At 40.4% G+C, this 26,154-nt stretch overlaps 1 non-coding gene across 1 annotated transcript; it reads right to left on the minus strand.

The window, feature by feature from the left end:
• Nucleotides 1-18,529: 18,529 nt before the first annotated feature.
• On the minus strand, nucleotides 18,530-18,636 carry LOC120072430 (small nucleolar RNA R71). Its single transcript, XR_005480489.1, has one exon. It is a non-coding gene; the product is annotated as a small nucleolar RNA R71 (small nucleolar RNA).
• Between the last annotated feature and the right edge of the window lie 7,518 nt (nucleotides 18,637-26,154).

A 26,154-nucleotide genomic window follows, 5' to 3' on the forward strand; every position in this document is an offset into this window, starting at 1 on the left:
TCGCACAAGGGCATGCCAGAACAGAGCGAGGTGAAAGAGAGCCAACATGGCAGAAAACAATAATAACAATGAGGCACCCGAAGTAAATCTAGGGGTAAACCGGCCAGCGCAAGATCCCATTTTTCTTGCTGCTGACCGCAATATCCGAATGAGGAACTACGCGGCACCTAATCTGTATGAATTCTCACCTGGAATTTCACGTTTGATAGTTGAGGAGAATGCACGTTTCAAAATTAAACCGGTCATGCTCCAAATGATTCAAAATACGAGGCAGTTCGGTGGTCTACAAAATGAGAACCCACATGCCCATCTGACCAGTTTTTTCGAGATGTGCAGTAACTTCTCCATTCCTGGTGTTACCCCAGAATGTATCAAACTTTACCTCTTCTCATACACCTTGAGGGATGAGGCTAAGAGGTAGGCTCATTCATTGGAGCCAAAAGAAATAACTTCCTAGGATCAGTTGGTAGAACGGTTTATGAAGAAGTTCTTCCCTCCAGCAGTCAACGCAAGAAGACGAAAGAATGTGTTGAACTTTGATCAGATGGATAACGAGACCCTAAGCACTGCCTGGGTGTGATTCAGAAGGCTGGTGAAGAATTGTCATCGAGATACCGATTGCATTCTAATGGAAACGATTTATAACGGCTTGAACAGATCAACACAAGCTGTTGCTGATGCCTCCGCTGCAGAAGGATTTATGGATAAAACATACACTAAAGCCAAGTTCATCCTTGACCGCATCTCGCGGAATATGGATGACTGGGTAGACGACGGGTACGGAGGAAGAGGCTCTGAGAGAAGAATAAATGATAATGCCATTGTACCAGCGGACACAATGACAACTTTGGCCGTACAGATGGCCACGGTGACCTCTCTTCTACAATCCAATACGCCGGCACAAGTGGCCACAATAAGTTGCGTCCAATGTGGAGGGGACCATGCGGTGGAAATGTGCCCATCAAACCTGCAACAAGTTTGTGCTATCCAGAATAATTCGTACAACAATACTTATAATCCTGGTTGGAGGAATCATCCTAACTTCGGTTGGGGAGGAAATCATAACCAAGGTGGGTCGAGTAACCATCAGAACAGTAACTACGGGAATCGAGGAAACCCTCCACCTTTTCACCAAAACTAGAATCAAGGTCATCAGAGACTACCACAACACTAACCATCCTCCTCAAACACCTCTGGAAATTCATTGGAGTCCCTGCTCAAGCAATATATTGAGAAAAACGATGTTGTAATGCAGTCGCAGGCATCTTCAATCAGAAAGTTGGAGGTCAAAGTTGGGCAACTGGCAGCCGAACTACGCAATAGAACACCTAGAACGCTGCCAAGAAATTTCGAAGCCCCAGGATCTCACAGGAAGGAGCAATGTCCTTGACGACATTGTGCAGGTAAGCTTGACCGCCTGTGGAGGTGTGGATTGCGTTTTTCATGGGAAAGTGTCTTCTGGTCCATATCTCTAAATTCTAAGTTTAAATGCTTTCTTAATTACCTCCTTTATTGCTTTATGAATCTTGTTATTTAATGCTTCCTTAGATTTTCTTTTATGAAATTATCTCTCATTTAATTCACTTGCATTAATTTCTGTGCTCTCTTTAATTTCATTACTTTTCTGTATTAAATGTGCTATTCTTCAATTTTGGTGAATAATTGTTTAATAAGAAGAGAATTATTACCGCAAAGTCCTTTGTGGCTTGCATTGATGAAAAAAATAAATAAATAATAATAACAATCAACATCCGATATGCATTGCGATGATGGGTGCATCTTGTGCTAACAAGAAACACTTTGCATTCATCCTACCCAAATACATTGCGTTGAGGGGTGTGTTGTGTTCGTATGTATTTTTTGCCCGTCCTTAGCAAAAACGCACTATGTTGAGGTAGTGTTGCGTCAGTAGAAATACAATGCGCCCGTCCTTCAAAAATGCGTTGAGCCGGGGGTGTGTTGCGTTGATACATGCATTCTTGCCCCTCCTCTGCAAAGATGCATTTGTGTTAATGGAAGCGTGGTGTTAATTTTTAATCATGCACCCGTTTGAATCAAATACAAAAGATAATTTAATTCATTATTTTTCTATGTATAGAAGCTAATTCTTTATTCTTTGTACATGCTACAATTTTGTATTGCGTTATTTGTAATTCTTTGTATACTTGGTTAATTTTTAATACAATTGAGTAACAATTCTTTCCGTATTCATTAGCCTCTCCTTTCTCATCTTTTTTCAATGCGATATTCGTTATCTTTTATTTTGCGTTATTTATTGCGCTGCCATGATGACTTATATGCATACACTTAGTAACATTTCCCACACTTCGTATTTTCTGACTAACACTCAGTTAATTCGTAGTAATAGCACTGCTTTACCTTTTATCCTTCTAAATTCTGCTCAAACCTTCTTGTTAACATTTTGACTAAGTGTTTGTCTATTCTGTCCAAATAACGTAATGAGAACCTTGCACATCTCTAAATTTGGGGGTGGGGAGAGTCTGAGCAGATGCGATCAAATGGATGCAGTCATTAGAAAAAATGCATTCATTATCATTAAAAAAAAATTTGAAAATAAAAGAAAATAAAAAATTTTCATACAAAATTCCAATGTCAACACAAGGAAATTTCAAAACAATCCCAACCTGATAAGAGTTAGTTGTGAAAGGAACCTGCTCGTAGTTGGATGTTCGAATGACACCCATGGGAGCAAGCCAAAACGAAGGTGGGTTTCCAAGAACGACGCAATATGAAAAGAAAAAAAATGAGAGAAAAAATAAAAGAATATAAGAGACAACTCCTCTAACCTGCAAAAGTTATACTTAGATGAAAATCAAGAGTTGAAGTTGAAATTGGCACACAACCGTAGTTGGATGTTTGCATGACACCCGTGGGAACAAGCCAAAACGAAGGGTGTAACCATAATCAACAGTCTCTAATAAAATAATGCAACCTGACCATTGCATTCAAGACGCATCAAGTTGTTTTTGCAAGAAGAGGTAAACAATCTTTTTAAAACTAGAAGGGAATTTTTTAGTAGAGATTTGTTGTATAGAAGAATAAAGTAGGGTTATGTTATTAATTGTCAAGGATAGAAAGAAATTGCGTTGTTAAGTAATGTTGCCTAAGTAGAGCATTCGGAGCAACCAATCGACACAAAATTTAGGACAAGAATTGAACAATATTTCCTTAGTAGAAAATATGCTTGAGGACAAGCATATATCTAAATTTGGAGGTGTGATAACTTGTAGAAATACAAGTTATTTATACTATTTTATTTAGATATTGCAGCAAAAAGAGAGGAAAGTTACGTCGTAAGAAATGCGAGAATTATAAATTGTCATCAATACACCCACTAACACCATTGCAGTGGTAGAATAGAGTGTTTCAATTTCTATTTTGCAGGAAATCAGTCACCCATGCGTTAATGGCTCAAAGATAAAAGAAACAACGCATCTATGTCGCATTGCGCCCATCAGTCAGGAATGAAGAGATGATCAACGCACTGATGGCGCATACGATAATCGATCAAGAACTTAGCGATCAATGCAAATTCAACCGCATACGGTAATAAAAAATAACACCGCATGCGGCGATCGATCGAAGATGTAAAGAGCAACACATTTGCAAAGGATTCAGACAAATGTACAGCTTTCAGTTATGCATTTTTTATGGATGATTGCATAATAGAAGAAATATTCACTCCACCATTTCAGGAACTACCTTAACCATAGAATGGGGACCACAATGAAAAAAGTCAAGCTTCGCCTATAAATAGCTTTTACAATTTCATTGAAAGATATACTTGAATACATAGAGACGTGTATATACTGATCTAAGAGAGAGACTGGTCTGAAGCAATTTCCATAGTAGATCCAGGATAATCAAGTGACAAGGTCGAGAGGTGAGTCTCCGGGCAAGGAATCCTTCCAATCCCCACCGTTGAAGCTCTATACGAAGGTCACTTCTATCAGAAGAGTAAGCCTGAGAGGGAAGCTCTCTTCTCCATTACTTCCACACACCGGCAAGCAAAACCTCCGTCCAGGATCTGTGTAAAGACGTTGACACTTTTCTGTATTTGTTTCTAATCTCTTTTTCATCATCTGTATTCATCTTCTTAATCTTTCATTCACACCATGTATCGAATGCTTAATTTTAGTATTAAATGTTATGATCACTTCCATTATCATCTCTCTGTCTATTTCCGTTCATCCATAATCCATTTTCTCCATGATGTTTTCCCAATTCCCTAGGTAAATAGCAAGAATTAAGTAAGTATATTAATTTGTGTTAAGGAAATGATTAAGTTTAGCTAAAGCATGCTCAACGGCATCTTCACTTGTGAGAGCAGATGTGAAGATGTTATTCCACCTATCGAGAGATGGTTGGAAGAATGCGTTAACTAAAGTGAGAAGTACTTCCAGAGATGGAAGCAACCTTGCATTCATCACGTTCATCCCTGTTTCACCATAGAGATATGGGAACGTGGCCGATCACTGAGAGGTGTACGCCAAGGGAAAGCAGAACCTTGGTTGCATCTTTAACGCAATTAACAAACTTGCGTTGTTTTTACTATTTATTCTTTCTCTTTCAGATTCATCCATAAAGACTTGCCATCACATACCACAATCCTTTGTATAACTTCACAGTTAGTCTCGAACTCAGTATCGAGTATCATGTATCTTGTATCTTGTATCATATTAGTTAGGATTTTATTTTCAACGCAACTTTATCTTATCAACGCATATTTTCATCGCACTTTAGATTCCTGTATAAAACAATTCTTTATTAATTGTAAAAACCGATCGCATGTATCACAAAAGTAACGCATTAACGAAAACAATCCCTATGTTCGACCTCGGATTATTCTGAGAAACTTGCATTGGAATTATACTTGGTTTCAGCGCAAGGAAACTTGTGACACGCATTACTTTATCACATACTACAACCCTATCATTAACAACGAATATTTAGAAGTAGTGTGCATAAGCGATAACACAACATGACATTCCATCTATATTCCATTCCTATGTCATCAAGTTTATGGCAACATGAGCTTGCATGATTCATTCATTCACTTTCACATTTGTTCACATGCTGCAAGACGATAAATCCCCGTGTCAGAGCTATCGTATTTGCATTGGAAAATGATTTGCTATCGCATGAGTGTAGCATGATTGCATAGCTTGAACGCATTCTCGGGAAATTCTAGCTAAAGACCTTCTCAACCTATTCCTCCACATACTCAGTGCATCTGTCGCATAATTACTCCTTTATGAAATCCACCGCATACTTTTTATTCCTTAAACAACAAACGAACCAACCAATTGAATTGATTGTTACCGCAAAGTGATCTAAAATTACTATCGCATATTGTCTTCCTTAATCCTTGTGTTCAACCCTGGGCTTACCAGCTAACTCAGTAGGATTTATACTTGGGTCTTACTGAGAAAACTTGCATGCTCAATGCATATTCCACCATCACATACCACTCCATTATTTCATCGCTGATGATGGGAAATTAGAAGTCAATTTTACTCGACAACCAACTTCCCTTGGACGCGGTATGTGATGCATGTTCCTAAGATATGCGTTGATAGTCATGCGTCGATGGTCATGCGTTGGAATGAAAATGTGTTAATCGAATGTATGCGATGACCATGCGTCCTGCCACAAGTTTTCTTACATTCACACAAAGTATAACATGAACGCAAGTTTCTTGGGTAATCTGAGGTCGAACACAGGGACTTGTAACTATATGTTTGCGGTGATGTGCATGCGGAGGTTTAAATAAAAGAATGGAGGGGATATTGCTACGTTAATCCTACTCCTACTCCTATCTAACAGACAGCGCAATGAGAATATGCATGAAAGGTAGAGATGCGACAAATCTTGACATGAAATAAATGAATGGGAAAATGGATAAAATGTGGAGATGTTTCCATTGCAACCCTTAAGAGTGACCGTAAGGTTACTCAGCGTCAGACTGTGCGATCATGTTACAACCACACACAGTAAGTCATTTTCCAATGGAAATGCAGTGCCCCTAATTCTAGGACGCATGTGTTGAATTCAAAGTGTCCATAAAGCTTATTCCTAAGTCTCTAATCTTGTCCTATGTGATGATGCAGAATGCATGAAAGAAAGGTGACTGCATTCAATTGTATCCTATCTCTAGAATGCATACGATGCGTTAATAACAAATAGTGCTCACTCCTAAGCATCTATCTCTTGTATTATGTGTTCTAATCTGGCTCTCTCAAGCCTAGATTCTGACCTGACCTTCCCAAGCCTAGATCTTGTCCTTAGACTACCCTCCCGAGTATCCCTAATGGACGAATGAAGAATACATAATGCAAGACAATCGCATAAACTTCGTTGACCTACGGTTGTTACTATCCCTAGTGAACAACGCATACCTTGCTTAATGCGTCCAACCACTTACCCTCCCGGGCAGTTGATTGTTGCTGACTTCACTCATAGACAAGTAATGTGTTAGCCTATAGACAGGTGTTGCAGTAGCTTTATACTAAGCAAATAAGATTACTCACATACTCGCGCAACGCATACCTCTCGGTAGTTTGCTACATGCTTCATATCCCTAATCCACATGACTAAGTATGCAATACCCAAGCAATCCCACTAAGTGTTGCAATGAAAGTAAGATGCTAAGTAAGAAGATGGAAATGGAGTCGAGGAATAGAGAAATGCATTGAAAACAGATTGTATTGATTTCTTAATTCCAAAATGTTATACAATACAATATGAGAAAAGAAAGGAAAAGCGATGACCGGCTGGAAGAAAAGATTTGCTTCCAGTGGATGTGCGTCAAGGCTGCCGGTGCTGCCATGGATGGGCAGAGGAGCTGACTCTCTCGAGATCTAACTCCGGCCGAAGGCTCCGGTCGTCACTCGGAATGGATGAAGGAGGTGAAGAACTCTCAACTGTCTTCTCACGCGTTTGTCTGGATCGCAAGGATTCGCCATAGGCGAACCTTAGACGAAAACCCTAGATGAAATGAATTTCAGCTCATCGGCTTCTATTTATAGAGCTTGGATCGCTGACAACATTAATTGGGCTGCTCTGAGTCTGACGTTTGGCGTGTTAGTCCTTTTCTGAACCTCTGCCACTAATGGCGTGGTAGGTGAAATGTCAACATCAGCTTTGGATTTTCTCGAGGTAGATGCTTTGATGCGTTCATTCCACCTACCTTGCATCGATCCCAATAGAATGCGTTGTCCCGTAGCTGCAATCATTCAATGGCCGCATTCACTTAACACCGCAATTCTACATGATGACCGCAATCGCTTGACGAGCGTAACTCCCATGCGATGGACGCATATGGCCGATTACCGCAACATCCATCATTGATCGATGCGTTTGCCTTGTGATGGAGTGTTTCTCCACATGCGGTCATCTATGCGATGGTCCGGTTTCCGCGTTTGAGTTCATTTCCTGCATTGGCTACAAAAATAGAACATTGAACGCATAATTAACGCAAAATAATGAGTTAGCTCATATTCGACATGCTGATCAACGCAAGCTCATATTCTTGTGTATTGCTATGATGATCGACGCATATTCTACCTAACAACCTTCATAATTCTTAGTAAAAGGCCTAAGATGTCATGCATTTCTGCATGTCATCAATCGCATAAAATAAAGCATAAAGTTTTTGGCGTTGTTGTCAGGGACTTCGACAATACATTGTGCTAACGGTAATTTTTTTTATTTTCTTTGCAGCTTTCAATCTCTGGCGAATTACAACCCAGATATTGAAAGAACGTTCTAACGAAGATTGAGAGATAGCCGCCAACAACAACAACAAGAGAAAGATAACATGGCGAAAACACCAGGAAATGGAGCATCAAATGAAAATAATGTCATTGCGAATCCCATCCTATTGGCAAACAACCGTAATAGGACCATTTGGGACTATGCATCACCCAACCTCTATGATTTCTCCCCAGTAATCATGAGGTCCGCTCTTGACAGATCAAGATTCGAAATGAAACCAGTGATGCTGCAGATGATCCAAACTATCGAACAGTTTGGTGGTAGGCATGGCGAGGATCTGCATGCCCACCTCCGGAGTTTCATCGAGATCTGCAACATTTTTGTGTTCCCTAACATCTCCACTGAGGAGGTTTTACTAACTTTGTTTCCATTTTCGTTGTGTGACCAGGCACGAAAATGGGCTTATTCTCTCAAGCCAGAGGAGATTACCTCATGGGAGCAAGTAGTAGAGAAGTTTACGAAGAAGTACTTCCCTCCAACGGAGAATGCCAGGAGAAGGAAGTTGATCACCAATTTCGAACAGGATATTGACAAATCACTTAGCGATGCTTGGGCGAGGTTTAAGAGGCTGGTAAGAGATTGCCCACATAACGGCTTACCAGAATGCTTACAAATGGAGATTTTCTACCACGGATTAAATCTTGCATCGCAGATGACTGCCAATGCGGCAGCAGCTGGAGGTCTGCTAAATAAAACTTATGATGAGGCCAAGAATATCCTTGATCGCATTTCTAAAAATCATGAAGACTGAAGAGAAAGCGATCAAAGATTGAGAATCAAGGACAATGATGCGAATAACGGGGCCATCGCATCTCTTCATAGTCAAATGACTGCGATGATGAACTTGATACAGGGAATCGAAATCAATAACCCAGCAATGCATAATGGGCAAGTGAATGCAATCAACCAGATGATTGCAAGTTGTGCTACTTACGGTAAAGGACATCCAATGGAGGAATGCCCGCAAAACCCACAGTCAGTCTATTTTGTGAAGAATAATCCATTTTCTAACACGTACAACCCTGGGTGGAGAAACCACCCCAACTTCGCGTGGAAAAATCAACAACATCAGTGGCGCAAAAAGAAGGGCCACTTGGATTTTTCCCTTGAACCAACGGTCAAACGCATAATCAAGCCAGTAGTTCGCGGCACCACAATCTTTCTCTTTGGAGAGTTTGTTGAAGAAATATATTGCTCTTTTCCCGCTCTCTACATTGCTCTTCTTTCTTGCTCTCAGCGAGCTCTTTGCCCTTGCTCTTATATAAGCGCTTCTTGTTGGCTTCGCGCTTCTTCCTTTTCTCCTCCAACAACAATCTGTCCTCTTCTTCCTTCTTCCTTCTCTCTTCTTCTTCGTCTTCTCTTTCTTCTCTCACAAACTCTTCTTCAAATTGCTCAAAGGCCAGTAACAGGCGTTGTTCCTCCTCGCGCTTCCAGATCCCTTCAAGTCTGGCAAGCTCATTGTTGTGTCGCATTTCTTCAAACTCCAATCTTCTTCTTTTATCCCCCTCTGCGATGATGAGCTTGCCCCTTTCCATCTTTTTTTGCTTCTCCTCCTCTTCTTTTCTTTTTCTCTCTTTCTCTTCCAATGCCAAAATTAATCTTTGAAGGTCAATTGTGGACCCTTGAGGCGCACACACCCCTTAACCAATGCATTTTTTTAGGATACCTCAACATAGTGCATTTGGCTAAGGACGAGCAAAAGATATATGTGAGCGCAACACACCCCTCAACTCAATACAGTTGAGTTAGGTGAACGCAAAGCATTCCTGATTGGTTTGATATGCGTCCATTGCCACCTTGCATATTTGTTGTTATTTTCCTTTATTACTCAATCATTTACCAATTAAAGCACAACGCATTGATTACAAAATAAAGTCAAAGAATTAAAGACGAGACAGAATTAAATGCAGAGAAGTGAATGAGAAGATAAATCCATAAAGTCAAAATTGAATTAAATGAAGAATTGAAGACATAATTCAAAATTTAAAGAGACAGAAATTCAATAAAGCATTAAACATAGTATTGAGATATGGACCGAAAATTGCGTTGTCCTGGATGATCGCAATCCACATCTCCGCAGGTGGTCAGGCTTGCCTGCTCAATGTCTTAAGGACATTGCTCCTTCCCTGTAGATCCTGGCGCTTTTAAATTGCTGGGCAATGTTCCTGGTGTTCTACTTCTTAGCTCAAAGTTCAGCTGGCCCACTTGGATCTCCAGATTCCTTATAGAGGACGCTTGTGCTTGCATCACTACATCTTTTTTATCCATATACTGCTTCAATAGCGTCTCTAACGAGCCTCCCGAGGTGTTAGACGATGATGGTTGCTGGTTATGCAGTCTTGATTGCCCTTGGTTGTGGTGAAAAGGGGGATTTCCTCTACTGCCCTTTTAATGGTTCACTGGCCCCCCTAGGTTGGGATTGCCTCCCCAACCGAAGTTAGGATGGCTCCTCTAGCCCAGATTATAGGTGTTACTGAAAGGGTTGTTCTGGATAGCACACACTTGCTGAAGGTTCAATGGACACACATCTACTCCGTGAGCCCCTCCATAATTGATGCAACTGATTGTAGCCAACGTGGTCATTGTCTCGCAGGGACAATGGTTGTTTCAGTTTTCCTTCTATCGACATCTCGGCCTCCATAACCATCATCGATCCAATCATCCATATTCCGCGAGATGCAGTCGAAGATGACTTTGGCCTCCGTGTATGTCTTATCCATAAAACCTCCTGCCGCAGAGGCATCAGCAACAGCCTGTGTTGCTCTGTTCAAGCCATTGTAAAACGTTTCTATCAAGACGCAATCAGGAATCCCGATATGCAGGCAGTTTTTCACCAGTCAACTGAATCGCACCCAGACGGTGCTCAGGGTCTCACTCTCCTTATGTTCAAAGTTCAACATATCCTTTTGTCGCCTTGCGTTGACGGCAGGTGGGAAGAACTTCTTCATGAACCGCTCCACCAATTGCTCCCATGAAGTGATCTCATTTGGCTCCAGTGAATAAGCCCACCTCTTAACCTCATCCCTCAATGTGTAAGGGAAAAGATACAATCTTACATTTTCTGGGGTCACGCCAGGTAAGGAAAAATTTCCGCACATCTCGACAAAGCTGGTCAAATGGGCATGTGGGTCTTCACCTTGCAGACCTCCGAACTGTCCGGCATTTTGAATAATTTGCAACATGACCGAATTAATCTCAAAACGCATGTTCTCCTCTACAGTCGATCTCGAGATTCCAAGCGAAAAATCATAAAAATTGGGTGCCGCATAATTACGCATCGGGATGTTGCGATCAACCACCAAGAAGACAGGATCCTGAGCCAATCGAACAGCCTCTTGGTTCACAGCCGGTACCACATTATTGTTATTGTCCACCATGTTGGCTGCCTTCTTTCGCATAATTCGGTTCTGACGTACCCTTGCGCGGAAAGTTCGCTCGATCTCAGGGTCAATTACAAATTCCAGTTCAGCACCAGGACTCATAGACCGTCAGGCTGCTCTCCACGTTGAACAGCCAGTACAATGAGGTATGTCCTACAAAATACCAAAAACACACTCAAAAAATAAACTGTTAACCAAGTCCCCAGCAACGACGCCATAAACTTGTAACGCAGATTTTGATAGGTATGATTGATGATGTTCTATGCTCGAAATAATACGATACTACCGCTAGATATGCGTTAATGATGGATGTTCACGTAGTACGCCATGTGTTGTCACAAGTTTCCTTACGATAGAACCAAGTGTAATTCCACCACAAGTTTCTTGGTGTGATCCGAGGTCGAACACGGGGACTGATTTAGGTTATTGTGGTATATTCACGATATATGCGACCAGGTTTTCAATCTTTAAAAATGTGTTTGTACAGATATATAAATTGCAATAAAATAAAGTAAAGTAGTAAAGATGCGATAATAAAATGAAATACAATAAACGTAAGCTAGATGATACAAGATACAGGCTTCATGTTACAAGATGCTGAAGTCAAAACTAGCTGTGAAAGTTGTGCAAAGACGTGGAATGCGGCGGCAAGTCTTGTGAACATAACGGAAAGACAAAGACAAAGAATATAACAATGCAAGTTCTCGATTGCATTGAAGCTACAAATGTTGTCCCGCTCTTTTCTTGGCATATACCTTTTAGTGATCGGCTGCTCTCCCACATGTTTGTGGTGAAACAGAGACTAACGTAATGAACGCAAGGTTGCTTCCATGTCTTGAAGTACTACTTGCTTTAGTTAACGCATTTATTCTGACCTTCTCTCGATTGGTCGGAATGGCATCTTCACTTCTGCTCTCATAGGTGAAGATGTCGTCTAGCATGCCTTAACTAAACGCATTTTATATCTTTAGCACTTGATATCAAATTAAGTACTTGGTTAATTCATATTGCTTATCAGGGAATTAAGAAGACATCATGAAGAAAGTGATTGACGGAGGAATGGAAATAGACAAAAAATGGTAAATGAAAGCTATCGAAACATTTAATGTGTCTATTAAGCACTTGATACATGGTGTGTGAATGAAAAGAGAATGAGAAAGTGAAATACAACGATGAAAGAGATATAACAAATACAAACAAGTGCCAATGTCTTGGCACTGATTCGATGGAGATCTGCTTGCCGGATAGGATGGATTTCATGGTAGGAAAAGCTTCCCTCTCAGGCTTGCTCCACCGGTAGCAGGGATCTTTACACAGAGCTTTCAATCGGGTGTTTGGCAGATTAGTTCTGAGATTCACCTCTCAGCCTTATCTCGTCTTCTTCCCGGATTTCTTTACTTAAGAACTCAGCTCAACCTTTTCTCTCAATATTTTTGCAGCACTTACCCCATATCCCGTAGCATTCTTTTCTCTAAAATCTATGGGGCATTTATAAGTGCAGGTCTTTGACTCCGGCCTTGTGGTCCCCACTGATGGTTATGGTAATTCCAAAGATGGAGGGATATTATTCCTTCTGTTATGCAATCAGACCATCAATTCTGCACAATCGTTAGTTGTACGCGTGTCTCAATCCTTCGCTTTTGCGTTGCTCAGCTGCATCTTTCGATCATGAATTCGCGTGCGGTGTTGTTTTTATTACCACGTGCGGTTGCACACAGCTCTGGATCAACTTTCGCATTGTGCCATCATTGCAGTAATCGTCTCTTCATTGTTGACTGACGGGCGTAATGTGACAGAGATACGTTGAATAGTTTCTCGTGAGCCTTGAGCGCAAGCGGTGACTTGGTCTCCTATGAAACAGAGTAAAATTTGGCTTGTCTTCCATCTTTATGGTGTTAGTGGGTGTAATTGCAAACATTTATAATTATTATAATACTAGGCTAATTTTCATACAATCGGCACATATTTACAAAATTTTGGCCGCAATATCTAGATAAGGTGGCATAAATAACTTGTATTTCTACAAGTTATCAAATGCATACCGAAGAAAGGTGGGACGACGGTAGTCCCTAATGCAAATAACGAACTGATACCGCAAAGAACCGTCACGGGATGGCGGATTTGCATAGACTATCGCAAATTAAATGCAGCAACAAAGAAGGATCATTTCCCTTTACCTTTTATCGACCAAATGCTAGATCGCCTAGCTGGAAATGATTTCTTTTGCTTCTTGGATGGATATACCAGCTATAACCAAATTATGATCGCTCCTAAAGATCAAGAAAAAACCACATTCACCTGCCCGTATGGAACATTTGCGTTTCGACGCATGTTGTTCGGCCTCTGCAATGCGCCGAGCACTTTCCAAAGGTGTATGATGGCCATTTTTTCTGAATATCTCGAAGACTCGGTAGAAATATTCATGGACGACTTCTCTATGTATGGGAAAACATACGAAGTCTGTCTTAACATCCTGGGGAAGATATTGAAAAGATGTGAAGAGACGAACCTCGTGCTTAATTGGGAAAAATGCCATTTCATGGTGAAGGAAGGCATTGTGCTTGGGCACAAGGTCTCCAAGGATGGGTTGGAGGTGGACAAGGCAAAAATTGAGGTGATTGAAAAGCTCCCACCTCCAGCGAGTGTAAAGGCCGTCAGGAGCTTCTTGGGACATGTTGGACGTTTTGTCAAAGACTTTTCAAAGATTGCACGACCACTGAGTACGTTCGATGACCAATGCCTCAACGCATTCATGATTTTGAAGAATGCATTAACAACCGCACCTGTGTTGATCGCACCAGACTGAACACAGCCCTTTGAATTAATGTGTGACGCAAGCGGTTATGCGAGGGGAGCAGTGCTGGCGCATAAGAGAAAAACAATACTACATCCTATCACATATGCTAGCAAAACCTTGAATCCTGCTTAAACAAACTATACCACCATAGAAAAAGAATTTCTTACGGTGATATTTTTTGGCTTTTTGGCCCTTAATCTCAAATTAATTAATTAATCAATGTTTTGATGATAACAAACTCAATTTTTTTTATTGAAAATCTTAGTGTTTTACTATGTCTATAGCGTAGAGCTCGAAACAACGATTCCAACACCTCTTGAATCATTCAATTGGAGCTAAAACGAAGACGATATGACCGAAACAAGTCTATAGAGATAGTACCGTGGTGGATGACGTGGCATAACCAGACCATTTGCATGTAGACATGTGGCAGTATATTGGTTGAATGGTGGATCATTAAGAGATTAACATATGATGGACTTTTGATTTTTGGATTGATTTAAAATAAAAAATAAATTGAAATTAAAAATAAATTTAAAAGGAAAATAAATTTAATATTATTTTATGTTTGTGTCTAACGGCTAGTTTTTTACACATGGTATGTTTTTTATTTTTGGATTGACTTTAAAGAGAATGAATTTAAAAAGAAAATGAATTAAAAGGAAAATGAATTTAATATTATTTTATGTTTGTGTCTAACGGCTAGTTTTTTACACATGGTATGTTTTTTATTTTTGGATTGACTTTAAAGAGAATGAATTTAAAAAGAAAATGAATTAAAAGGAAAATGAATTTAATATTAGTTTATGTTTATGTCTAACATCAAGTCTTTGACACATGGTATATTTTTTTTTTATTTTTTGGATTAATTTAAAAAAAAATGAATTTCAAAAGAAAAGAAATTTAATATTATATTTTGTTTGTATCTAACAACTAATTTAGTTTTAAATCTCCATCATTGATTTTTCTTTTCCAAAATCCAATGGTCCAAATTAATTGTGGTTTCTAAAAATTTTTCCATCTCTATATAAACCATCTTCCTCTCCAAATTTTAAACCAACAAATTTTACATTTCATAATCCTCCAAAACTCAAAAGTTTCATTGTTGCTCTCTCTAAGTTCCCAATTTTTTTCTTTTCATCTTATTCTTAAAAGAGTGTTATTGTATTGTGAGGATAAACTTGTTGAGTGCTTAAACTTATAAATCCACTCTAGTGAGAGTCGTATTGTGTTCTTCAAAAATTCCAACATTTGTAACGGTTTGATCATAAACTGTGGAAAGGATCGGGTTTGCTCTTGAACCTGTAAAAGGAGCGTTGGTGTAAATGTTGGGCTCTAATCCGTGGAACGAGTCGGAAAGATTTTATTCAAATTCCCAAGAGGCGCTTGAGTAGTGAAGTAGGTCGAGTTTGATCGAACCACTATAAAAATTACGGTGCTTCTTCTCTAACTCTTTTCTTTTTATGTTTGCAATAAATTTAAGCAATTTATTGTATGTTTTAGTTTGTTCTTATTTATTTGCTAAATTTTGATAGAATTAAATTATCACATTTTTTGTCATCTTATTTGTTGCATAATTTGAATTTTTCTTATTATTTATAAAAAGTGTATTAATTATTTTAATTGGGTTAATTTAGAAAAAAAAAATTAATTAAACCCTATTCACCCCCCTCTAGGGTTGCCATATCGATCCAACAATATTTTCGTTGGAGAAATTTAGAGCTTATTTGCTGGGAACTAAAGCACTCATCCACACTAACCACTCGGCGATAAAATATTTGATGAAAGAAAGATGCGAAGCTGAGATTGATTAGATGGGTTCTCCTCCTCCAGGAATTCAATATGGAAATCATTAATCGTAAGGGGATGGAGAACCAGGTTAAGGACCATTTATCCATATTAGAAAATCCAGAAGTTGACCACAACCAGTCAGAAGTGAGCGCAATGTTCCCAGATGAACAGCTATTTAAGATTGAAGAATTGCCATGGTACGCATACATGGTAAATTTTCTAGTTTGCGAGAAATTTCCCAAAGATTATACCGACCACCAAAAGAGGCGGCTCAGACATGAATGCAGATCATATTATTGGGATGAGCCAAATCTTTATAAGAGGGGGTCAGACCAGATTCTGCGACTGTATGTACCGAATGCTGCTCACCAACGCATATTATCACAATGTCATGACTCGCCTTATAGAGGGCACTTTGAAGGCCAACGTACAGCAGTGAAAGTATTACAAAGTGGGTATTATTGGCCAACACTATTCAAGGATGCAAGAGACTACGCGATAAAGTGTGACTGGTGCCAACGCATGGGTAATATTTCATGGAAACATGCGATGCCCATAAACATCATTTTAGAACTGGAATTGTTCGACGTCTGGGGTATTGACTTCATGGGACCATTTCCACCACCGAATGATCACAAATATATTCTGTTAGCCATCGACTACGTTTCCAAGTGGGTAGAAGTGGTAGCATGCGCTGCAAGTGATATGGCAGTAGTTGATAACGGGCAAAAATGCACGTTATCATAGTGTTAAGTGATGCTCGATTTTATGAAGTGGAAATGTGGATGATATGTGATGGTGAAATTGCATCGTGCACTCAAGTTTCCTCAGCGGAATCCAAGTGTAAATTCCACTGAGTTTCCTAGTAAGTCCAGGGTCGAACTCAGGGACTTATGAAAACAGGTTGTGTTGGTAATTTTTAGGAAGAATTTACGGTAACCAAATAAATAAATTGTTAGTTTGTTGTTGATTGCGTTAATGAGAGAATAAACAAATGCGGCAGATTTGAGAAAATTCAGTTGTGTGATAGATGTACTGAGTATGAGATGAACAGGTTGAGAAGATCTTTAGTTAGCGTTACTTGGGAATGCGTCAGACTATGCGATCATGCTACCACCATGCACAGCAAGTCATTTTCGAATGCAAATGCAATGCTCCTAAGTCTAGGACGCATGTGTTGAATGCAAAAGTGTCCATAGAGCTTATCCTTAAGTCTCTACTCTTGACCTATGTGATGATGCAAAATTCATAAAAGCAAGGTGACCGCATACAATCATATCCTATCTCTAGGATGCATGCGATGCGTTGATAACAAATAGTGTTTATTCCTAAGCTCCTATCTCTTATTTATGCATTTTAATCTGATTCTCCCGAGCCTGGATTCTAACCTGACCTTCCCAAGCCTAGATCTTGTCCTTAGACTACCCTCCCGAGTATCTCTAATGAACGAATGAAGCATACATAATACAAGATAATCGCATAGAGTGAAGATTCCCTAGTTGTGCTAGCTAAATGCTTCTCAACCCATTTAACTAATTTAGCAACTCATGCATAAATAACAGAGAGTGAACAGATATAGAGAAATAGATTCCATTTCGATAAATGAGTGGAGTACAAAATAACAATGGAATTTAAATGTAGAGAGCCTGGTAGCAATTTCTTGCTGATCGAGGCTTTTACACTGTAATCTCTATTCGGTTCTAAAGATGTTTCCACTTTCGCAAGCATCGGCCCTCTCTCTGTCCTTAAAGCTTCTGGCGCTCTCCCAAGCTTATCGGAACGATCTGCTGGCACAACCTCCTCTCTCTCACGTTCGCCTTAAAACGAAAGAAAATTATGAACAAAGACGTATGAAACTTTGACTAAAGAATGGTGAACCCCTTTTCTGAAGGATGCCCCTGGTATTTATAGAATATCCAAGGTGAACGGCAGCTTCTCTCTCATGATTGTATAGATGGGATGGCTTTAATTTCTGACTGATGCGCCGAATATTTTTCACCGAAAAGCTGAATGTACTTGTGATCGTTATCGACTGTCAACTTAATTCGGATTCAAATGTCATCAGCTTTCTGTCCCAAAGCGGACTCGAAAGAAGAAGGTTGTGCTGATAGATTGTTCCAGTAAGCTTGGGAGAGCATCGGAAGCTTCAAGGATAAAGAGAGGGTCGACACCTGCGGAAGCAGGAACATCTTTGGAACCGAATAGAGATTGACAGTGTAAAAGCCTCGGTCGGCAAGGAATTGCTACCAGACTCTCTACCTTTATCTTCCATTGTTATTTTGTACTCAAACTAATTTATAAAAATGGAATTTCCTTCTCTATATCTGTTTACTCTCTGTTATTTACGCATGAGTAGCTAAATCAGTTGCATGGGTTGAGAAGCATTTAGCTAGCACAACTAGGGAATCCAGAACTAAGCGTCTCCTAACCTCTATGATTTCTCTCTAGGAATCATGAGGTCGGCATTAGATGGATCGAGGTTTGAAATGAATCCGATAATGTTGCAGATGATCCAGGCTGCTAGGCATTTAGAGGAAGGCGTGGCAAAAACCCGCACGCCCACCTCTAGAGTTTCATAGAAATTTGCAACACTTTGGTGTTCCCAAATATCTCCACCGAGGAAGTTCGACTCACTCTGTTCTCATTTTTCTTATGCGATCAAGCAAGAAAATAGGCATATTCTCTTGAACTGGGGGAGATAACTTCATGGGAATAGGTGGTGGAAAAGTTTATGAAGAAGTATTTCCCACCAACCGAGAATGCTAAGAGAAGGAAATTAATAACAAATTTTGAACAAAAAGATGACGAATCGCTCAGTGATGCCTGGGCGAGGTTCAAGTGACTGGTAAGAGACTGTCCACATAATGGCTTACCAGACTACCTGCAAATGGAGATCTTTTACCAAGGATTGAATCCCTCTTCGCAGACCGCTGCCAATGCGGCAGCCGCTGGTGGTCTGCTCGATAACACATATAAGAAGGCAAAGAGTATACTTGATCGCATTTCCAAAAATCACGAAGATTGGCGGGAAAGCGATCAAAGATTAAGAATAAAAGATAATGACGCAAACAACGGGGCCATCGCATCCCTGCTAAATAAAATGGTTGCGATGATGAATTTGATACAAGGCATCACAATTAATAATACGGGAGCGAAGAAAGGGCAGGTCAGCACAATTACTCAAACGACTGCAAGTTATGTCATTTGCGGAGATGCTCACCCGATGGAAGAATGCCCAACAAACCCGCAGTCGATATGTTTCATGAGAAATAATCCCTATTTTGATACATATAACCCCCAGTGGTGAAACCACCCAAATTTTGCGTGGAAAAATCAACAACAAAGCTTTTAACCTGTGGCACAAAAAGGAAGGCCACATGGATTTTTCCCGCAAAACAACGGTCCAACGCACAGCCAAGCTAGCAACTCACAACCACCGCAATCTTTGTCCTTAAAGAGCTTGTTGAAGTAATACATTGAGAAAAACGAATCAGTGCTTCAGAATCATGCTACATCCATTAGAAATCTCAAAATTCAAATGGAACAAATTACAGGCGAGCTAAAAAATAGACCGCAAGGAGTGTTGCCGAGCTCAACTGAGCTCCCTCGCAATGTTGGAGGTAACAGGAAGGAACAATGCTTAGCAGTCTCCTTGCTAAGTGACAACATGACTGCGGAAATAAGGGAGAAACCCATTGCGACCAACTTGAATGCGGTGAAATCCAAAGACCCGTTGACCTATAGTTTGGAGAAGCCCAAGAAAATAGACCCTGAAGTTGCATCCACCCTTAAGCCTCTAGATCTTGAGACAGAAGAAGTCCAACCACCAATAACTCTGCAAAGATTGAAAAAGGAACAAAATGAGGAAGAAAAGATCGCAATAGTGGCTGCAGCGCAAAATGCTATGATCCCACCTAAAATGGGCAACCCAGGAATCTTCACTATACCATACTCTATCAGAGGGACCTACAGTGGCCAAGCATGACGATCTTGGGGCAAGTATAAACATAATGTCGCTATCAATCTTTAAACAATTGAATGTCGGCACACTTATGCCCACAAAGGAAACTCTCCTGCTCGCAAACAGATCTCGAATACATCCTGAAGGAGGGTTGAAAAATGGCACAATTTCAATCGATAAATTCATCCTACCGGCAGACTTCCTCATTTTGGATTATAAAGCAGACGAAGATGCACCCATCATATTGGGACGACCATTCCTTTCAACCGGTCGCGCTCAAATTGATGTGCGCAAGGGGAAATTGTAATGAGCATTCATGGGGGAAAACTCTGAATTAAGGCAGTAAAAATCCCAAAGGACAAAGAAAAGAGAGAAAAGCCACCATAGAGGTGAACAAACCAGCCTGGAATAAGTGGTCCCTAAGTATTATATGATTCAACCTCATCAGGGACGCAATCCTTTTGAATATCCTTTTCCTGCATCAAATACTTCATGAACTTTTATCATCTCGTTACTTATTATCGCAATTACCTTTTTGTTACTAGCATCGTTCTTACTTCTCTACAAAAAAAAAAAAATCGGTGGGAAATTGTGATAATGAATTTTGCTTGGTTTAAAATAATTTGACCCTCTCTCTATTTTTCTTACAACGATTAAGGCACAAGATTACGAAGATGTTACATGAATCAGCAAATTATCTCACTCTGTCACCGCAATCCAAAGAAGATAGATCGCCGCAAAGATGGATGCGTCAATACACAATGCAGGCGACAGCACAAATTTGGGGGTGTATTCTTCCTTATCTTTATTTCAAATTTTGTGTTATCGCATCGCATGTTAGTTTTAACAGTTTTATCACCGCATCCTCTTTGATTACCGCAATCATTTGACATAGATAAATTTAGTAAGATCCGCATGCTGTTTCTTTGCCAATTATGATTTCAATGATGAAAAAATATACTTCTATTTCTTTCGTATATACTAGAGTCATCTTAACTTTAAGATAGTCACCTCATGAAATATTTCTAGAAGTTAGGGGTTTGCTAGCTTTCTTTCAAACTCTCTTTACGAAACTTTCTGAGAACATCGCATGACTTATTTCAATCTTTTGGCAATGAGGACATTGCCGCATTTTAAATTTGGGGGTGAGGTATTTATTTTCGACTTTGCTATTTTGAAGAGAAAAAAAGAAGGAAAAAACTTGAGAATAACAACTCCACTGTCAACGCAATGGGAAACCCATGTTGATATGAGTTAAGTTGTGAAGGCACTTACCCGTAGTTGGATGTCCGCATGACACACGTGGGGGCAAGCCAAAGTAAGTCACCAGAATCAACGCATAAATAAATGACTGCAACTCCACTGCCAAGTAGGCATGAGTTTAGTCTGAGAAAGAGCGCATTGCTCGTAGTTGGATGTCCGCATGACACACGTGGAGGCAACCCAAAATGAAGGCAAGGCACTTGGATCAGCGCAAGGTTAGAAAAAATAACATTGACAAGAAATATGCAAGGATAAAATCATTTAACACCCCGGTGAAAAAAATTTATTTTTGAAATAAATCATGTGATGTTCCGAAAATTAGTAAAGTCCTTTTGAAGGTTAAGCTTGCAATCCCTAGATCTTAGAAATATTTCAAGAAGAGACTTGAATAAGGCTTAAGAAAACTTTGGTATATAGGATTTGAACGAAGTATCCTTGAGAAATCTAGGAAAACGACATTGCGGTTGACTTGCTAAAGGAAGTCTTTAGCTTATACTTGAGGACAAACATTGTTTAAATTGGGGGTGTGATAACGGGCAGAAATGCACGTTATCATAGTGCTAAGTTCTTAAATAATGTTGGCTTGCATTGATAAAACTTGTTAAATTGCGTCCAAGAAGCATCAAATTCATAATATTACGGTCGCATGCATTTATCACATTAGAACAGTTGATTTTTGTATTTTTGTGTAGAATATGCAATGGTGCAAGGCAGAAATTGCGATAATAGGAAATCATTGGTCGAGCACAGCATTACCGCAAGCCTTTGCGGTAATCGTGTTCACAAATATTCTCCCGAGAAGGATTGCCGCAACTTGGTCAACGCAACATGGTGGGCACATCTGGGTGAAAGGCTAATAATCGCGATGGGACATAAAGCTGATGAAAGTCGAATCCGAATTAAATTGACAGCCGATAACGATCACAAGTACATTCACCTTTTCGGTGACAAATATTCGGCGCATCAGTCAGGAATTAAAGTAGTCCCATCTGTACAATCATGAGAGAGAAGACGACTTTCACCCTGGATGTTCTATTAATACCAAGGGCATCCTTCATAAAAGGGCCATCTTACGAGTTTAGCCTGGTTCTTAGATTTTCTTTACTTCAAGGCCGACGCGAGAGAAGAAGGTTGTGCTGACAGATCATTTCAGTAAGCTTGGGAGAGCGCTGAAAGCTTCAAGGATAGAGAAAGGGCAGACGCCTGCAGAAGCAGGAACATCTTTGGAATCGAATAGACATTGACAGTGTAAAAGCCTCGGTCAGCAAGGAATTGCTACCAGGCTCTCTACCTTTATCTTCCATTGTTATTTTATACTCAAACTCATTTATGAAAATGGAATTTCCTTCTCTATTGTTCACTGTGAAACCCGAATTTCCATTTTTCCTACTTTAGCAGCTAGTGAAGGAAATTAACTAAGTGAGAGTTAAATCCTATGTTGAAATGAAGAAAATTTCTAAGTGTTGAATAGATTTTCCTTTAGTAGCTTTGAGTTAAGCTTAAATTGATGAAAATTGACTAACTGTTGGACTAGGCATTGCCATGCATTGGCCATAAGATCTTAGAGAGATTACTTGGGCCAAGGGAGAAGTTGAAGTGGGAGTGACGCATGCCTTGGAGGTTAGACCAACGCATTAGGCTCAATGGATGCGTTGCAGGGTGGTATGCGGTTGAAGGAAGGCAGCTGAGGGTGATGCATAGGGGTGGCACGCGGGCATGCGAGGATGCATGGGGTAAGCTAGGACGCGAGGTAAGGCAGGCACTAGAGGATGGCATGCGCCGATGCACAGCGCCCATGTCAAGCGCCCATGCGTCGGAGACAAGTGCCCATGTCAAGCGCCTATATGTCGACGCCAGCGGCCGTGCCAAGTGCCTATGCGTCGATGCGGCCGAGCGAGCCATGGTAAGTCGATGCGGCCAAGCGCCTATGCGTCGATGCAGCCAAGCACTTATGCGTCGATGCGGCTGAGTGAGGCCATACATTGGTGTCGTGCGACCTTGCTATGCGTTGGAGGTTGACGATGGCTTGCATGATGGATACGTTGGATATAGGCCATGCGATGAGCTGGGTTGGACGCATGGTGGTTGGCTCTTGCAATGGTTAAGGCTTGCGGTGACAAAGTAAGTGAGTTGGGTTGCGTTGTAAAAGATGCGATGGTGTTGAGTTGAAAACCAAGTGGTGATGATAAACCATGTATTGGTGATACACTATGCATTGATGACCCACTATGCGTTGAAGATTACACTATGCATTGATTATAAACTATGCGTTGATGGCCAACTATGCGCTGATGGCATACTATGCGTTGAACATCCAAGGGTTTGTGGACGCATATGAAGGATGAGCTCATATCAAGGACGTCATCCGGACTTGTGGCTTCTTAGGAGGAATTCTTAAGCCTTAAGTAAAAGTGGTGGATGCATAAGAAGACATGTAAAAGTTGAGGGCTATGCGTTGGTGAAAGGAGAAGAAGACACTTTGGCTTGCGTTGATGGTGTGAAGAAAAGACACTTGGACATGCATCCAAGTAGGAGATGTTGGTCGTAGAGCAATCTTGGATGCATATAAATAGGACCAAGGACTTCAGATGAGAACTCAAATTCTCTTCAAAGGACATAAAGAAGAGTGTATTGGGAGGAGGCTATGCGTTGATGGTAAGACCATGTGTTGGTCAAGATGTTCCAAGAAAGGGGACGCAGTGGACAGTGAAGTATGGAAAACAGCATTATCTTAGAAAGAGAAGTTCTCCCAGAATACTCGTGCATTTGGAGTGATTCAAAAGCCACCTGAAAGCTATGAAAGTTTAGTTTTCAGGGTAGGGCTGCCTGAGAAGAAACTTCAAGGGATCGGGCTGGAAGCTGAGAAAAAGACAGAAGGGTTGGGCTGTCGGGTAAGCTGAGCCAGTCTTGATGTTTTAATGATTCCGGCCAAACCACGAGAAGTTATGACCTAAGAGTTTATGGTAAGCTTCCTGAGAAATTTTAGAACATGTTTGCAGAAGGAAGTATCTTAAAATAAGATCTGGAACTATGAGTAATATAGGCTGATAATTGAATCTGGAATTTAGGGTTCAAAAGGAAATCAAGGAAACTGAAGGAACTTCGGAAAGAAAAGTTCCTAACCAACCAAAGTGAGTGGTTATTGTGTGTTGTATTGTTGATGTATTTTCGATATATAGGTAAATATATATAGGGGATAATGTTAAATTGGCATAATCAGGGATATATGTTTATTTGATTACTACGCTTGTTAAGATATTGCTTGTATGTTTGTTTTGGAGACTAAAATTGTACCCGGGATATATAGTTAGCATGCTTGAAAAGGGTACTTGGTGTAAAAATAGAGTCGACTTCGATCGGCAGGATATGATAGTCGGTGACGACCGGCGGGAAATATAGTCAAGTTACCTAAGCATAGCTAGCGGGAAAATAGTCGATGTGCACATTGGCGGGATAATAGGGTACAGGGAAAGTTTCCACAGGAATTGTTATTGTCTTAGTATACGTGTGAAAGTACTGGGGATGTTTTTATTATGTGATAACCAACGGTCAAGCTGGGATTGATTGTTTTAACCAACGGTCGAGTTGGGGATTGTCCAGCGGTTTGGCTGGAAAATAATATCGAACTTGTGGTAATGTTCTTGTTGACTATGCATTGCTTTCCAAAAGTATATTTCTGTTGACAAAGTTATTTGTTTAGCTAAAGGCACCACTCACTGGGCTTTATAGCTCATGTTTTCCATGTTTTATGTCCCCCCCCCCCCCCCCCCCAGGTAGTGAAAGGTAAGGAGTTCCAGGGTGCTGCTAAGGTCAAGGTCTGCCACGTGCCATAGTTACACTCCCGAAGGGTTTTACAATTGTTGTAAACTTGTAATTAAGTCTTAGAGTTATATAAATGCTACATTGTTGTAATAAAATGGGCCTACTCAATAAGTTGATTGTTCAATTTGTACATTGGTATCAGAGTTATTTCCGCAAGAGTTATCAGGCAGTAAGTGTCAACGAAAGGGTTGATAACTGCTGCGGTCACGCCCTTTCCCAGGCTCGGAGGGTACTCTAGGGCGGGGTGTGACAACTTGGTATCAGAGCATAAGTTTCTGGGACAATTGAGGAATTAGTTTATATTGGCTTTTTATCAAAGCATAAGTTTCTGGGAAAGTTGAAGGGTGAGTTGATACTAGTTTGGTATCAAAGTATATGTTCTTCAAAACCTGAGGGTTGAATTTAGTAAAACCAGAGGGAAGTGTGGTAGAGTAAAGGTTTAGAAGGAAACATAAGAAATTAGTCAAGGTAGACCAAGAGGAATGGCAGAAGTGGCATGACCTAGCAGGCAACCGGAGCTGGAACTCACAACGCTACCTGAAGATCTACCGAGGAAGGTAAGTATGAATTTAAGTTATTCTCATTTAGTATTTGAGATAGAAAAGTTATATTGTAGATAGTTTGATTCAACATCTAGCTTAGAGATGGCTGGGTAAGGTATTATTGGACAAACTAACAAAAGTTGATATCAGAGTAGCATAGTGGAAGTGTGGTAATGGACGAGGTTATAAGAGATTACAACAGCAGTTGTTGTGGAACCTTAAATCGGAGTTAGTTCGAGTAACTTTCAAGGACGAAATTTTCTTAAGGGGGAAGTAAATATGAAACTCGGATTTCCATTTTTCCTACTTAAGCAGCTGGTTAAGGAAATTAACTAAGTGAGAGTTAAATCCTATGTTGAAGTGAAGGAAATTTCTAAGTGTTAAATAGATTTTCCTTGAGTAGCTTTGAGTTAAGCTTAAATTGATGAAAATTGACTAAGTGTTGGACTAGGCATTGCCATGCATTGGCCATAAGATCCTGGAGAGATTAATTGGGCCAAGGGAGAAGTTGAAATGGGAGTGACGCATGCCTTGGAGGTTAGACCAATGCATTAGGCTCAATGGATGCATTGAAGGGTGGTATGTGGTTGAAGGAAGGTAGCCGAGGGTGATGCATAGAGGTGGAACGCGGGCATGCAAGGATGCATGGGGTAAGTTAGGATGTGGGGCAAGGCAGGCACTGGAAGATGGCATGCATCGATGCACAGCGCCCATGTCAAGCGCCCATGCCAAACGCCTATGCATCGACGCCAGCGGTCGAGCCAAGCACCTATGCGTCGATACGGACGAGCGAGGCCATAC

This window comes from Benincasa hispida, chromosome 2 (genome assembly GCF_027475165.1).
Source record: "Benincasa hispida cultivar pf3 chromosome 2, pf3_genome.v1.1, whole genome shotgun sequence".
Classification (NCBI taxonomy): Eukaryota; Viridiplantae; Streptophyta; class Magnoliopsida; order Cucurbitales; family Cucurbitaceae; genus Benincasa; species Benincasa hispida.